Source organism: Prionailurus viverrinus, chromosome C2, assembly GCF_022837055.1.
Source record: "Prionailurus viverrinus isolate Anna chromosome C2, UM_Priviv_1.0, whole genome shotgun sequence".
NCBI lineage: Eukaryota > Metazoa > Chordata > Mammalia > Carnivora > Felidae > Prionailurus > Prionailurus viverrinus.
Window position 1 is genome coordinate 56440923 of NC_062569.1, and position 15389 is coordinate 56456311.

Below are 15389 nucleotides of genomic sequence, written 5' to 3' on the forward strand. Positions count from 1 at the left end.
AAACATGTCTTGATTCCAGTCCAAAATCCCTCTAGTATTCCTTGACTATAACGTCAATAGGATATTAAGAATAGGGATGGTGATTCACTAATGTTAGATCAAACTATATAAATGAAAGTATAGAAGATATTTAAATAATGCTTACCAAATATGTGTGATTGAACTTAATGTTCTAGATTAGGTGTCAGCAAACTTGCTCTGTATAGGTCAAGAGAGTAAAATATTTGGCTTTGCAAGCCATCTGGTGTCGTCATGACTACAGAACTCTGCTTTATAATGCAAAGGCAGCCATGGACAATATGCCAATGAATGGACTTGGCTGTGTTTCAATATAGCCTTAGTTATAAAAAGGTGGGCCTGATTTGCCCACTCCTCGTTTAGGTGGATAACATCAAATATGAATGTTTTGCCTAAAATTAAAGTGATAAATGTACCTAATTAGTTTTAGAGATGTTCATTGGCCCAATCATTACTCTTTCCTCATGTGCAGTAAAACAATTGTTTTATAATATATTAGATTTCACATACTATACAATAATATGGCATTAATTTGATCAATTTCCCCCGAAAATTGTTTATTTTTACTGATCAAGAATGATAATATATTTTAAAGACATGGCCTGTTTGAAGGATTTGTCATGTCATTTAGAATTTATCATTTAGTGCTCAAGGCTTCTGAAGTTTTACTGAAAACATTGTTACCATTTGATGCTTTTGAAGTTTTAATTATTATCACGTTATAAGATCTCCACTCAAACCTCAAAGACAACATTTAAGAGAACAAAAGTAAACAGGGACATATGCCTCATTACGGTCCTTATTAAAACCTAATCCCTATGCTTTACAAGTTCAGAGGTTGTAATAATTTTTTTTAAAGAGTTAAAAGCAAACGAGCAAGTAAAATGTTATTTTCTGTTTTTAGCAGTGTGTTCATTCGTTTGTGCATTTATTTATTATCTTTATCAACTAGAGAAATAGCATTATCACTACCTTTTTACTTCAGAAGGTAGTTGACTTGAAGAACTTCAGAATGCTTAGAAGAGCCAAAGGAAATGTGCTCTCTGTTCCTGTTTATACTTTTTGACAAGGCTGGGGACAATATATTAAAGAACCCCTGTGACTAACATTTTGCCTCTATTATAACATATCTACTTCTATTTTCCTTTAGAAAAGATTTATCTGGGGACTATAAGTCTGTTCCCTTCCTTGTAAGTAAAATCACAAACAAAAGTGAGCATGAAAAAAAAAGGAACAATATTTTCCATTGTATTTCTTTCCTGTCTTCCTGTAGAAATTCATTACATACATACAAACGTAAACTGATACATTTATATATACGTTCTAAATATAATTTCTTAGCTTAGAGAGTAGAATTTTAATATCTAAGAATTTTAAGTGTTCCATAATGGAACTAGGGTTTTCTAAACAAGATTTCTCTTAATAATAGGACTTGTTGACATCCCTGGTAAAATGTTCGTGACAGACACATACGATGGTACTAAGGTTTATGAAAGAACTTTGGCTTTTATTTTACTGCTAGTGGTAATGAGTAAATTTTCTTCTTGAAATGTATATAGTATGGTCAAAAACAAACAAAAAACATTGCATGGTTGCTCCTTCTACCTCACCAAAAGAAGTGAAGCATATCATAGAAATGATACAATAATATATCTTGAAAATCAGTAAAGTGGTCAACTAAGGAATATGAGAATCCTACATTCTTAGGATCTTCAGCCCTGCTCCAGCCACACCCCAGAAGCTGGCTGGTCTACAAGCCATTCCTATGCTTGAGGAATCGCCAGTCTGATAAAATAAATAGACTGTCTTTATAGATAGAATGTTTTGTTGGTATTGGTTGCCTCTAATCTGGGCCCCATTTGTAAGAGCAGGGCACTTTCAATGGAAGAATTTGGAGGGTGTAAAAGCGTAAATGTGTTATAACCTCTTTCAGTCTGCTGGTTTGCCTGCCAGTAAGGAGGTTGCCAATGCCATTTTGGGAAATTGTTTACAATGATGTATATGCCTCTAGCTTCAGGAAAAAGAAATAATTTTCAGGATACAAGTTGGTGCTTAAAATAACCTTCAGCCTTAGGCTAAATGAGCGGTGTTACTACCAGTCCGCCTGGGGCAGGAGTAGCCATGGGGATAGGGACTGGCATGGGGAGACATAGGCTCTCCTGTGGGACTAACGAGTGGCTGACTCCCTAGTGTCCTTACAGAGCCAAATAAGTTCCCTGGCAGCAGTTGCCCTCTAGAACAGATGGGCCCTTGACCTCCTCACTGCTGAGAAAGGGGGCATCTTCCTCTTCCTTGGAAAATAATGCTGGTACTTTGTAAACCAGTCAGGAATAGTCACAAGCAAAGTCAGGGAACTCAGAAAAAGAACCAGCCTATAATAAATGAAGATGATCCCCTCGAATACAGCCTAGGTCTGTTTAAAGGGGCATCAAAGCAGGGGATGATAGGGAACAATGTGTTATATGATGGCCAACAGGACTGATAAGGGAATTTCAGTACCTGCCTGAAGACTTCCCTTCTGGGTCCTTCTTCCCACCCTGCTTGCCTCAGGTGCCAAATTACTACTAATGAGCATTGCGGAAGTAATAGACTATAAATTGTCCCCTCTGTTGATGCTGTGGGCTCAGATCTCTGGAGAATGATCTTCTCTGAACCCACTGGTGTAAAATAAACCTCCTGCATTCCAAGATCTCTGAGTGCCGCTTGGTTCTGCTGATGGGTGATCCAGACCAGTTTCCGTAATGGACGTCTTGCCATCAATTTAAATCTTGGGGATAACTCAGACTTTAGGGAGTTGGAGAGGTTCCTCTTTAGAGAGCAAACTAGGTACTAGACCATAAGAGTGAGTGCACACGGTTGATGTTGTCATCCAAATGAATTTTAGAGGGCCTTTATGGCCATTACAGACAATTGAGGGATCTGTGAGCTATTGGTGTGGGTAGTGTGTGTACCCAAGGGGCATTAATTTACCCTAATGCCTGTGGTGATAGTGACACCCAGCAGGTTGTTCATTTCCCACTTTGTAACGAAGCCATTATGACTGTGAAATAAACCATCTGACCAGGCCTATGGGGAAGATGGAATTTTCATTAAATGCCTTATTCAAGGGCCCAGCATTGTACATTCTAAGAAGTTAAATGTGTGTTTTGGTCACTGTGAGGAACTCCAGCAAGAATAAGAAGTGTCCCGACGAGGTCTTGCATTGGGGCTTTCATATGTGTAATGTCATTCTCATGATGCTGGAGGTAGGTGGATGCACTTACGATCGTGACTGCAAAGATTGTGCTCAGTGGAAAGGCTGCTGAGGTAGCCTGGTAAAGGCATGTTGTGTCTCTTCAGAAGAGAAGGCAAGTTAAAGCTGAGAGAATTTTTTTTTTTTAATTTTTTTTTTCAACGTTTTTTTTTATTTATTTTTGGGACAGAGAGAGACAGAGCATGAACGGGGGAGGGGCAGAGAGAGAGGGAGACACAGAATCGGAAACAGGCTCCAGGCTCCGAGCCATCAGCCCAGAGCCTGACGCGGGGCTCGAACTCACGGACCGCGAGATCGTGACCTGGCTGAAGTCGGACGCTTAACCGACTGCGCCACCCAGGCGCCCCGCTGAGAGACTTTTGAAATAGGCAATGAATAAAACATATTGATCAGATCCATAGATAGCAAAATATTTGGTGATTGAATAGAATCAGCAATTTGTTTTAATTTTTTTTTTTTTTACGTTTATTTATTTTTGAGACAGAGACAGAGCATGAACGGGGGAGGGGCAGAGAGAGAGGGAGACACAGAATCGGAAGCAGGCTCCAGGCTCTGAGCCAACAGCCCAGAGCCCGATGCAGGGCTCGAACTCACGGACTGCGAGATCATGACCTGAGCTAAAGTCGGACGCTCAACCGACTGAGCCACCCAGGCGGCCCTAGAATCAGCAATTTGAATAATTCTGGCTCTTAGATAATAGGGGACTTACTGGATGAGTTCACACATAAAGGTTGTGGTGATCTGCCATGAAATGCAATTCAGTCTTCTTATGTTAAAGAATAGGCCAGATTGAGCTGTTAAATGGAGAAGCAGCGGCAAAGTCTCCATTTCACTCGTTAAGTCTTATATAACATTCTAAGCAAAATACTTCAGAGAAGGACAAATATCAGATGATTTCACTCATATGTGGGATTTAAGAAACACAACAGATAATCATGGGGGAGGGGAAGGAAAAAGTAAGATAAAAGCAGAGAGGGAGGCAAATCAAAAGAGACTCTTAACAGAGAGGAAACTGAGGGTTGCTGGAGGGGAAGTGGGTGGGGAGATGGGCTAAATAGGCATTAAGGAGGGCACTTGTTGGGATGAGCACCGGGTATTGGATGCAAGTGAGGAATCACTGGGTTCTACTCCTGAAACCAGTACTACACTGCATGTTGACCAACTTGGATTTAAATAAAATTTTTTAAAAAAGAGGCGTTCTCAAAAAAAAAAGTCATACAATAAATTTAAATCTTTGAAGTTCCTGTTTGGATTTTCACTGGGGTCACATTAGATATTTCAACTGGGTGATCATTGGCATACCATGGCTTGAGTGCAGGTTCCCCTTCCTATTCTGTTCACTCAGATAAGGTCTCCTAGCCGTACTTCCCTCCTTTCCAAGGAGACAGGAAGCAGGTCTTATCCCTGAATGGTGGGTTTCATTTCCCTGCTAGCATGTGTGTTATTCATACAAGAGGATCAAGTCCTCCCGTGGAAACTAGGGGACACCTCACCCCTTTGACACTCCAAAAGCTGCCTCCACAGTCCCTGGTTGTACTGTTTCCAAATGCAACCTCGTGTCAACCTGCCTGCCACAGTGTCCTCCTTCCCCAGACTACAGGTATATGGGTCTGCTAAAACTCCTGTCAACCTCCGCTGTCCAGTGTTGAGTGTCAGTTTTAGCCATCTCCCATCCCTGTAGAATGAATAGAAGGCAATTAAATATGTGTGAAATTAAAAGGAAAAAGATAAGCAGTAGCTATTTCAGCGCCATGCCAGGCGCTGCTGCCGATGGTCGCCAGCTTTAGGGTCTCTGAATTCTAAGCCAGGTACACATGCAGCTCTGAGGTAAAGGGCACCAGCACATGCTGGATGTCCTGCCTATCATTGAGATGGGTTGGTTCGTGGCAGGATAGAGTTCCAGCTTGCCATTCTGTGCTTCAGTTTGTCCTCATGAATTTTTTGGTTTGTCCTCATAACTTCTTTGGAATTTCTATTTTTTCTTTGTTCTTCTCAGTTCACCCCCATCTTTCCTTCTTCACTACCAGCCCTCTGACATCAGGAGCCCACCCTCAAACCAAAAGCCTTACCTAGACTGTTGACCCCCAGCTCCCACACTTGAGGAAGGTTTGCTTCCAATAATAAATCCTTAGTCCATATTACTCATATGGACTCTGCTCAAACCCAGAATGATTCAGATGTACTTCTAGGGTTAGTATACACATTCTCTTTAGTAGCTAATTTCAAGCATTGAAGTACCAATTCATTTTTTTTTGCCCATTTTTTAATGAGCTAAATGCCTTACTTCTATTGATTTGTAGGAATTTTATACTTATTTACAATATATAACAAAGGACTGCTTTGTTATATATTGTAAATAATTTCAGTCTGTGGCTTCTCTTTCAAATTCACATACTGAGTATTATTAACAAATAGAGATATTTAACACATTCTAAATTTTTATTTAGGTTAATGATTTCTATGTTTTACAAGATGTTTCTCTATACCAAGTTTTTAAAAATATTATCCTATATCATGTTTAAGACATTTTTGTTTTTTCCTTGATATCTCATTCTTAATTCTACTTTGAACTATCCATTGTGTGTAGACAAGAGGCAGGAGTGTGAAAGTTTCATTAGTTCCATGTGGATGTCCAATTTATCTAGTACTAGTTATTGAAAAGATGACTCTTACCCACCACTTTACAGTGGCATTTTTGTTGTAATCCAAATGCCAGTATATACCTGGTCTATATCTTGGATTATCTATTTCATCTTGTAATATTACCTCTCTATATTTAATACAGCCATCTCAATAATTATTATTGATATTTATCATTTTCAGTGTCATTCGGTTCAAATATTTTCTAATTTCCTCTGATATTTTTCTTTGACCTTTGGTTTATAAATTTATTTCCAAACATATGGGTATTTTCCAGTTATCTTATTATTACAGTTTCTAGCTTATTTTCCATTGATTACAGCATGTCTATATAAATTCAGTCTCCTGTCATTTGTCACATCTTGATTTATACCCTGATGAACTTAATTTTTTAAACATTAAGTGTGGTGTTGACATGAATGTGTATTTTGGAATTTGGACATACAACATCAGTTATGCCAATATTTTTAATCACCTTGTTTAATACCTTCAATATTCTTATTAATAATTTGTTTGCTTTCTATTAGATTTTAAGACAGGTGTATTAAAATGTTCCCCTGTGATTACAGATTTATCTATTTTTTTATTAATTTCTGTCAGTTTATGCTTTATATTTGACCATTCCATTATTTGTATACAAATTAAGAATTTTTATCTTTTTGATAAATTTAACATTTTACTATCTTGTCTCTTATTCCTTTAATGCTTTTTGCCCCGAGGCTTACCTTAATTGATGTTAATAAACCTGTACTAGCTTCCCTTGATGAGTTGTTTGCATAGTAAATATTTTTCTCCCTGTTCTTTTAAGTTTATTGTGTTTTAATATTTCTTCTTAAAATCTGTGTATTGCTAAAATTTAACCCTAATAATCTTTACTCCTGTAAATGATGCACTTGGATGATCAGTATTTATAATAGTTACTGGTTATTTGGAGTTTATAGCTTTCTTATAACTTTAAGTCTTCATTATTTTTCTTGTGTTCTAGAGATTTTTTTAATGAATCCTTTTATGTATAAATTGATGACTAAAGTTATGTCTACTTTTTCCAGAGACGATATACTCTTGCTGTTAGTTCAGGGCAAGAGCAAGATTAGAAGCATTAATTATTCCAACGGATCATCTCCATCCAGTTCCAGTGTTTGTGATAACTTAAAGACAGTTTAGAGCTCCCAAAATGTCAAGGATGTATTTCCAAGTCACATTTTCCCTCATCTTGAACTGCCAACTTAAAACCAACGGTTTCTACCAGAATCAGTCTGCCTTCTCACCTTGTTGGCATACTCTTAACTCCATTTTTTAAACCACCAAAGGAAAAGGCTGTTAAAACAACTAATTTTCTGAAACTCTTAGATGGGGTCATGAGATAACCCAAGGGAAAAATTATCTCCCGTACTCAAGGCAAAGCTGTTCCATTACGTTGTCTCTCTGACTTTGCCTAAGCAATACCTGCAAGAAGAATTGAAATATACGTGGGGTGTGTATGTGTGTGCGTGTGTGTGTGCGTGCATGTGTGTGTGTGCATGTGAGTGTGTGCGTGTAGTTTTTTTTCCTATTTATTTCAGTAGCAGATTTTATTTAAATTTGCTAGTTCATCATTACCTGAAGATGAGATTCTGATTTTTCTTTTTCCACTGTGCTTAATTTGCTCTTTATCCTATCCATTAATACTTAATTTACCTAACTATGCTGTCTTATTTCTAATTTTTTTTTTTTTTTTTTTTTTTTTTTGGCAGGGGGCAGGGGGCGGTCTTTTTGGAGAAATATCTCCTCTGTGATTTCTATTACTTCACCAATCGTTTTTAAAAATTGTGAACATTCATATTTTATAATTTTAGGAAGCTCTTCTCTTACTCTACTTTTGTGGGAATTCCGATTCTCTCGTATTTGACTTAACTCTTTCATGGTGTGTGTGTGTGTGTGTGTGTGTGTGTGTATGCGTGAGTGTGTGTGATTTATACGTTTTGTTAGTTTTTAATTTCAGTTTCTTCTTTTATTTTCTTTACCCTGTGCACAGTGCCTTCTGGGATTCATTTCAGTTCAATTTTCAATGATATCTCCTAAGTAGCAGTAATTAATCTATATGCAAAATTTACAGAGATGAATAAAAAGTTATCTACAATCAAGAAACTTGTCATCTGTTGGGAAAAAAAGTGTATGCAACTAAGTGTAACATAAATAAGAGAAATATTGAGAATGCCCAGAGTGCTATTGAAGCAGAGCAGAGGAAGCAATTCATTTTGACATAGGGAGCTGGGAACTGCTTCATGAACAGGTGGCAACAGGGTTCAGTAATTACTGAAGATACAGTCTTCTTTTCAAGCCATGTGCCTGCTGTTAGAGTTTCTTGGACCTCTTTTGCTGGCAATGTGAGAGTTTTAAGGCTCTTTTCAGCCCCAACTAAATCTTTAAACACCTCCAAGTTTTAAAACATTCTTCTCCTGGTCCATCAATAGTAAATTTACAACCTACAGGTCAGAACCAAAAGCTTTTCAAAGTGTAATTGACAAATACCAGGAAGCATCTCACTTTATCACAGAAAACTTTAAAACTTCAACATGAACCTGGCAAATGTGGGGAGTATTGCCTTCAATCAGGATCACTCCAGCTATTTCTCTCAAACTCAGTGGGAAGGTAAGAACAAATTTCAGGAGACCAAAATAATACTAAAAGCCTCTTAGACTAGCATGCAGCAAGCAATACTGAGTCCCCACAGTCTCAATATGAGATAAATTTATATCATATGTCAAAACCCTAGAACTAATTTTGCAGCACACTAAATCGAATGCAACTTCTGGTTGCTGTCGGAAATTCCCTTTGTACAACTCTGTTGTGCAGTAACTTTAACTTTCTTTCCTTCTTATTAGGAAATTTTTGCAATCAGTAGGAAAAATAGATTGGCTGGTAATGCTTTTTAATTAGACTCATAGATAATGTTACTATTTTTATGTCATTTGTTTATAATCAGACAAATTAATGCATGACTTTTCTTAGCAAATATTAATTTCTAGCCATGGGTGCTGATGAAATTATAACTTGCTTTGGTATCAGGCCTATACAGCTATGCCTTGATAATGGCAATTGTGCTGAAAAAATAATAAAATAATTCATAAAAGATAAATGAGCTGAACATTTTAATTAAGCAACATATCGAGAAATGTAATAATATTGCTACTCCAGTTTCACTGTATAGGGTTTAATTTTTAAAATACACACTTTGGAATCTAAAATTGCCTTGTTGTCGTCATACTAACTAGCTAGTCTATCAGTTCTTTTTATTTTACGGTTTTTACACTCTTAGGTCCTTGAGTAGATTCCTGCAGACTCAATACCCTATAAGTATGAACACTCTACAATATATACATTTAAGTTGCAAAAATGCAAGTTAAATATTAAGAATTTTGTATTTTTCTTTCTACCTTTTTTTAGAAATTATATCTTCAGTGTCAGTAGAATTTTTTCTGTTTCCCTAGATGTTTCAAAGAATAGCTCCATATGCATTCATGGGGAGACAAAATGAATTTGGTTTAACATGAATCTTCCTCAGCAGGGTGGCATATAATGTTATGAAATAACTCTTGTGAAGTGTCCTCTCTTCACAATTTATTTTTTTTCAAATTTTAGGAAAAACACACTGTTCTCCCTACTCTTGCAGAAATTTATTGAATATGATTTCATGAAGCAAAATACACATAAAAGAATATATATATATATACATATATATATATACACACAAAATACATATAAAAGCATACATTTCTAGTAGTGTATTAAAAGTCTTATTTGATGAAATGGAATTGTTTTTACAGTATTTTTCTCAGCCTGTTGTAAGATAAATTATAATTTTGAAATTAAAATAACAGTATATCTTATGCATATAACCATGAATACACTCTTGTCCTGATATTTAAAAATAATTTGTGGATTTTACTCAGTAAGGTAATTGGTGACAGAAATTACTATTTAATGTCATTTAAGCATCACTATGCATAGATTGTGTTTTCCTTTCCAGTAGAATAACAAAAACCAGACTATAAATGGAATCCATGTAATACATAATATTGCTTGATTAAAAATACTTCTCACTTTTATCCTTTACTTTAATTAGGGCAGAATATTTATTGTCTGCATACGTATTTAGTAAAGATTTCTTATGACTAGATATATCAAATTCTGCACTGAAAATATAAGTAATTGTCCCTCTGGCATTTGGAGTAGTAAGAAATCCAGCCTAGAAATGGCAGTGCCCAAAGCCTTTATTCCAGCTCTCCCCTCAAAGAAGAACACAAGGTAAGAACATTTAATATTAGAGTCAGTTTAGGACACTAGGTTTATTTGATCTTATTTTAGAGAAAGCAGTTACCTGAGAGATGGTGGGTAGGAAATTGCCCTACAGATGTAGGAACAGAAAAGGGGATATTGAGAAGGCATTTAGTAGAAGGGATCTGTTTATTAAAAGCTAGACTATAAAGAGGGGATATAAGGGGAAAAGGAGCAGGAAATGAGACTTTGGGACACTTGTAATTAGGAAAAAACATTCTGTTTGCACTCTTGCCAGAAGCTGATCTTCCCCTGAACCTTGAATATAATTACAAGCCAAACAAGACACTTAGGATCTGCAGATTGATATTGTACATAGATCTCTATTTAGCTACTCTCTTGTTCTTTACCCAATAAATCTAAATATGAGTGTTTTAAAACACGTCTTAACCTATTTTTTGACATGGTATCTATAAAATTATTTTTAAATGTTTTATTTAAATTCTAGTTAACATATAGCGTAATATTAGTTTCAGGATTGGAATTTAGTGATTCATCACTTACATATAATGCCCAGTGAGCATCCATACAAGTGCCCCCGTTAATACCTATCACCCATTCAGCCAATCCCTCCACTCACCTCATGTCCAGCAAACTTCAGTGTGTTCTCTATAATTAAGAATCCCTTATAGTTTGTCCCCTTCTCTTTTTTGCCCTTTCCCCTATGTTCACCTGTTTTGTTTCTTACTTTCACATATGAGCAAAATCACATGATATTTGTCTTTCTCTGACTTTTCTCACTTAGCATAATACACTCTAGCTCCATTCATGTTGTTGCAAATGGCAAGATTTCATTCTTTTTGATGGTTGAGTAATATTCCATTATTTATATATACCATGTCTTCTTTATTCATTCATCAGTTGATAGACATTTGGGCTCTTAACACAGTTTGGCTATTGTTGATAATGCTGCTATAAATATCTGGATGTATGTTCCCCTTCTAATCAGTATTTTTGTATCCTTTGAGTAAATACTCTAGTGGTAAAATTGCTGGGTCATAGGGTAGATCTATTTGTAACGTTTTTTTTTTGGGGCGGGGAGGGCGGGGTGGGAATTACCAGGTTTTATTATCTTCCTAATCATAAAGAATGCTTCATGAATTTGAGTGTCATCCTTGTGCAATGGCCAGGCTAATCTTCTCTATATCATTCCAATTTTAGTATATGTGCTACCAAAGCAAGCACTATTTTTAACTTTTTAAGGTATTTCCATACTCTTTTCCAGAGTGGCTGCACCAGTTGCCATTCCCATGGACAGTGTGAGAGTTTCCCCTTTCTCTGCATCCTTCCCAACATCTGTTGTCTCTTGTGTTGCTAATTTCAGCCATTCTGACAGGTGTGAGGTCATATCTTATTGTGGTTTTGACTTGTATTTCCCTGATGATGAGTGATATTGGCACCTTTTCATGTGTTTGTTTGTCATCTATAAGTCTTCATTGGAAAATTTCTATTAATGTCTTCTGACCATTTCTTTTTTTAAGTTTGTTTATTTATTATTTTGAGAGGGGGGGAGTAGGGGCAGAGACATAGAGGGAGATAAAGAAGCTCAAGCAAGCTCTGTGCTGTCAGCACAGACCCTAATGCAGGGCTCTATCTCATGAGCCATGAGATCATCACCTGAGCAGAAGTCAAGAGTTGAACACTCAAACGACTGAGCCACCCAGGCACGTCTCTGCCCATTTATTAACTGTATTATTTATTTTTTGGGTGTTGAGTTTGGTAAGTTCTTTGTAGATTTTGGATACTAACTCTAATCAGATATGTCATATTCAAATATCTTCTGTTGCATTTCTATGCAGAAGTAGTAAAGCAGCAGAAAGAGAAATAAAGCAATTGATCCTATTTACTATTGTACCAAAAACCATAAGATACTTAGGAATAAACCTAACCAAAGAGATAAAAGATCTGTACCCTGAAAAGTACAGAACACTTAAGAGAGAAATTGAAGATGACACAAAGAAATGGAAAAATATTTCATGCTTGTGGATTGGAAGAACAAATACTGTTAAAATGTCTATACTACCTGGGGCACCTGGGTGGCTCAGTCGGTTAAGCATGGACTTTTGATCAGCTCAAGTCATGATCTCACAGTTCATGGGACTGAGACCTACATCAGGCTCTGTTGCTAAAAGCACAAAGCCTGCTTGGCATACTTTCCCTCTTCCTTTTCCTCCCTCCCTCCCTCCCTCCCTCCCTCCTTCCTTCCCTCTCCCTCTCCCTCTCCCTCCCCTCCCCCTCCCCCTCCCCCTCCCCCTCCCCCTCCCCCTTCCCCTCCCCCTCCCCCTCCCCCTCCCCCTCCCCCTCCCCCAATCATGCTCTCTCCCTCTCAGAATAAACAAACATTTAAAGAAAATAAATGGCTACACTACCCAAAGCAATCTATACATTTAATGCAATCCCTATCAAAATATCACCAACATTCTCCACAGAGCTAGAATAAACAGTGCTAAAATTTGTATAGAGCCACAAAAGACCCTGAATAGCCAAAGAAATCTTGAAAAAAAAAAAAAATTGAAGGCATTACTATTCTGGACTTCAGGTTGTATTACAAAGCTGTAGTCACCAAGACAGTATGGTACTGGCACAAAAAAACAGGCATATTGATAAATGGAACAAAATAGAAAACCCAGAAATGTACCCACAACTATGTGGTCAAAATTATTTCTTTTAATGAATTTTACATTGATTTTTACCAAAGTATAATTGACATAGAGTATATTATTTTTAGGTGTACCACATTATACATTTGTATATATTGTGAAAGCATCACCACAATAAGTCTAGTTACCATTCATAAGCATACAGATTACAAAATTATTTTCTTGTGATGAGAACTTTTTAAGGTTTACTTAGCAACTTTAAAATTTGCAACACAATATAATGGAAGATAGTCTTCATGCTGTATGTTTCATCCCCATCACTTATTTATTTTATACTGGAAGCATGTACCTCTTGATCCCCTTTACCCACTTTGCCCAACCCCATACCATTTCCCTGTAGCAACACCAGTATATTCTCTGTATTTATGAGTTAGGTTTAGTTTTGTCTGGTTTGTTTATATGTTTTGTTTTTTATATTCCACATGTAAATGAAATCATATAATATTTGTTTTTCTCTGACTTATTTTACTTAGCATAATGCCCTCAAGGTTCATCCATGTTGTTGCAAATGGCAAGATTCCATTCTTTTTTATGGCTAATATTCCATTGTGTATATACACCATATCTTCTTTATCCAGTCATCTGTCACTAGACTCTGGTTGTTTCAATATCTTGGGTATTATAAATAATGCTACAATGAATAAAGGGGTATAAATGTTTTCAAATTAGTGTTTTTGTTTTCTTCAGATAGATGCAAGTGGATATGCTGGATCACATGGTAGTTCTAATTTTAATTATTTTTAGGACATCATACTGTTTTCCACAGTGACTGTACCAATTTACATTCCCACCAACACTGCATGAGGGTACTCTTTTCTCCACATCCTACCCAACACTTGTAATTTCTTGTCCTTTTGATAATAGCCATTCTGAAAGGCATGAAGTGATATATTATTGTGGTTTGGGTTTGCATTTTCCTAGTGATTAATGATGTTGGGCATCTTTTCATGTGCTTTTTGGCCATCTATGTGTCTTCTTTGGGAAATGTTTGTTAGATCCTCTGCCCATTTTTTTTTAAACATTTATTTATGTTTGAGACAGAGAGAGACAGAGCATGAATGGGGGAGGGTCAGAGAGAGAGGGAGACACAGAATCTGAAACAGGCTCCAGGCTCCGAGCTGTCAGCACAGAGCCCGACGCGGGGCTCGAACTCACGGACCGCGAGATCATGACCTGAACCGAAGTCAGCCGCTTAACCGACTGAGCCACCCAGGCGCCCCTATCCTCTGCCCATTTTTTAATCAGACTTCTTATTTTTTCCTAATGAGTTGTGGGAGTTCTTTCTGTACTTTGAATATTAACTTTTTATAGGATATATTATTTACAAATATTTTTACCCATTTAGTAGGTTGCCTTTTTACTTTGTTGAAGTTTCCTTCACTGTGCAGAAGCTTTTTGGTTGGATGTGGACCCACTTATTTATTTTTGCTTTTGTTACCATTGCCTTTAGAGTAAGATAGATAGATAGATAGATAGATAGATAGATAGATAGATAACCAAGAACAATGTCCAGAAGCTTAGTGCTTATGTTTTTTGTTTTGTTTATTGTTTGTTTTAGACTTTTTTTAGGTTCTAGTCTTAACATTCAACTTTTTAGTCTGTTTTGAGGGGTTTGTGTGTGTGTGTGTGTGTGTGTGTGTGTGTGTGTGTGTGGTGTAAGATAGTGGTCTAATTTAGTGGTCTAATTTAATTCTTTTCCATATGGATGTCCAGTTTTTCCAACACCACTTACTAAAAAAAACTATGAGGACATCTGGGTGGCTCAGTTGGTTAAGTGTTCAGCTCTTGGTTGCAGATTGGGTCATGATCTCACAGTTCATGTGTTTGAGCCCCACATTGGGCTCCAGGCTGACAGTGGGGAGCCTGCTTGGTGTTCTCTATCTCTGCCCCTTCCATGCTCACATTTTCTCTCCCTCTCTCTCTTTCTCAAAATAAATAAATAAACGTAAAAAAATTTTTAAAAATATAATGTAAAAAAAAAAGAAAAAACAAAACTGTCCCTTCTTAATTCTATATCTTGTCTACTTTGTTGTAAATTTATTGACCATATATGTGTGGGTATATTTCCAATTTCTCTATTTTATATTCTGTTTTTATCAGTACCATACTGTTTTGATTACTATAGCTTTGTACTGTAGTTTGAAATCAGAGGTCATGATGCTTCTAGCACTGGGATTTTGTTTTTTTGGGTTTTTTGTTTGTTTGGGTTTTTTGTTGTTTTTTTGTTTTGTTTTTGCTTTTTCTGTGTGTGTGTGTGTGCGCGCGCGCGCACACGTGTGTGTGTTTTGAGGGTTGTTTGTCTATTCAGGCTCTCTTTGGTTCCATATAAATTTTAGGATTATTTGTTCTATTCCTGTGAAGAATGCCATTAAAATTTTGATAGAGATTGCATTGTATTATAGATTGCTTTAGGTAATATGGGCATTTTTGCAATATTAATTCTTCAATCTATGGGCATGAAATACATTTCCACTTTTTTGTCTTTACTTTCTTTTCTTTTT

At 36.6% G+C, this 15389-nt stretch overlaps 1 non-coding gene across 1 annotated transcript; it reads right to left on the reverse strand.

Moving 5' to 3' along the window:
• Positions 1–11306: 11306 nt before the first annotated feature.
• Positions 11307–11413, reverse strand: LOC125175807 (U6 spliceosomal RNA). Its single transcript, XR_007155982.1, has one exon. It is a non-coding gene; the product is annotated as a U6 spliceosomal RNA (small nuclear RNA).
• Positions 11414–15389: the final 3976 nt, after the last annotated feature.